Below are 2,500 nucleotides of genomic sequence, written 5' to 3' on the forward strand. Positions count from 1 at the left end.
GTTGATTAGTTTTTCCAAAAGGTTACTCAGGATTCATGCAAAGCTGTATGATTACTTTGCAGGAATTAATTTAATCAAGAACGAATAGACGTTAAGGAGGAACACCATACAATTCATCTGGGCATGTGAAGGAGTTAAGTGAGCAAGTTGACTACAAATTGAAGCAATTGAGATCCTCCAGGATGTGAGAGGAGCTTACAGTATATGTGCTGTCTCTTGTTCATTCATACAATTTTTTCTTAACCTCACTGGAGAAAAAACATGTATGGCCATGTGGCAACATTTCTCCCTTCAATTCAAATGTTTGTTTTTTTTTCAGTATAGTAACCAGGTGCCTCTTTTTCAGCCAACCAAACAAACATTTTTCATCGACATTGGTGCCTTGAGATGTGAGTTTAATTTAAAGCATTTTGCCCACTGAAATGCATGGATGTCCCATCAATCCTTTTTAGCCTCCCTCCAAAAGACTCAACTCAACCAACACAAATGTTTGTCATGTGTTTTTGATATTGTTCTCTATAATAGCAGAGTAATAACATCATGAAATATAAAGTACCAGAATTACACAGATTCTGCATCATTATTTAATGCTTCAATTCACTCTGCTGCTCCTTCTGGTTCTTGGACACTGGAGGCAGTATAGAGACAAAGAAGAGAGTTGCTCTTCTTCGTTTGTCTGCATTCACATTCTCACTTTTCTCAGTGACTCAGAAAGCTGCAATAACATTACCGGTACTCTCTTTGACAGGGGAGAAAGATAAATGCAAGTGATTATTGTTATATTTGTAGATGTCTTTCCACCATTTGTGTTCAAATGTCCGTTGCTTAAAGTGTTGTAAAACCATAACAATTGATACTAATCATTCGTATGTCACTGACGTTTCCATTGTATGTTAGCATTAAGGTTGACCTTTCTTTAGGGCGCCGTTGGATTGTTTTAAACTCAACACGTAATTATTTTTGTTTTACGTTTAGTTTGACAGTGAACTTCAACTGGGAGTGGCATTAAACAGCTTGTAGCCTCCTTTTGAAGAGTTGTTCACTATTTGCTAAACTGCTGCTTATTGTGAAGTGATCGGAGATGAGTCATCTACCATATAGTGCTTGTATCTAGTTTGTGCTCGCATGTCAAAGCAAAAAGCCGAATGACAGCTTGTATCTCAATTGACTCATAAGTTTGGTCACTCGTATCTCAAGGCACCAATGTATTTTACTTTTCTTCTAGTGCCAGTGTGAAATAGGGGCCCAGTTGTTTTATCCATCTCTGCATTCCATTTTATGAAAGGGAAGGCACAATTGTTGCTTCTTTGTCACGTTACCAATCATAATCTCTGCAGAAAATGTTAAGTCAAATTGAGATATTAATATTTATAAAGAGAAAAAAACACAGGTGTGCTCGTTTTAATACCAGTCAAGTGTTCAGCCACTGTACAAAAAAAAGAGTATGTGCATAAATATATATTTTTGAATAATCAAGTGAATGCATCAGTTTTCTACACCAACACACACACACACACGTGATGTAAATTGAGATCCTGTCCTTATTTTTATCTCCTTTCTTTTCCAGATGTGGCTATTTAGAATGTTTATCTTCTTTTCTTTCCAATTGTGATCATTCTCTTTGCATTCATCATCATCTCTCCTTCACTCGTGCCAAACTTGACCTACTTGCGGTCGGCCGTGACATTAGCGTTCCAGCATTGTCAAAGGAGCAGCAAAAGTAGCAGACTGGACTCAGGTCAGAGCCATATTCATTCTTTCCCATGGAGTACTTCTGGACCAGAAGTTACTGTTCGATCGAGTTGAGTTCCAAGTGTTGTTGGCTTTTCTCAGTATTTCAGACCACCATGTCCTCTAATGATTGTGCCATAAAAAACATCAACGAGGTTACCCATGTGTGGCATCCTAATATGTACCTTTTGTCCAATATAACCATTCACCCTCACCAACACTGTAGAAGCAACTGATTTTTGTTATTTATAGCTGTCATAAAAACCATCACTCAAGTACTCACGGTTCTTGTTGATTTTTGTGAGTGTGTGTGTGGGTGACGACTGCTGGAATTTGGTAGTAAATCAATAAAATGTTGTCTGTTAGCTTACAACTTGACTCTTTTCCAGCAACTGAGTATACATCCCTCACATCTTTGAAAATAGTTTTGCTTTTCATGGGACAACACTGAAAAAAAATACTTTGCTGCAATGTGAAGTACTTGTACTTGTATACCTGAAAATTTACTGTCCTCTCAAAATAGCTTAAAGTGGAAGTCAACCCCCCAAAATTCTTTGCAATAATATGTTTCCTGCGCCTTCACTAGTCTAAACATGGCATGGGGCAGCCCCCTGAAATTGACAAAAACGGGTGGATTTTACTGCTTAACCCATTATGGAGCTAAAGTGCCTGTCTCAACAGCTCCCCAATCCCTAAGGTCGCCTTTGGAATTACCCTTGAAAACCTGAAGATTTCCCAGGAATTCGACACTTCCAAAATGATTAATATA

Source organism: Filicampus tigris, chromosome 3 (genome assembly GCF_054856515.1).
Source record: "Filicampus tigris isolate MCC_2025a chromosome 3, RoL_Ftig_1.0, whole genome shotgun sequence".
NCBI lineage: Eukaryota > Metazoa > Chordata > Actinopteri > Syngnathiformes > Syngnathidae > Filicampus > Filicampus tigris.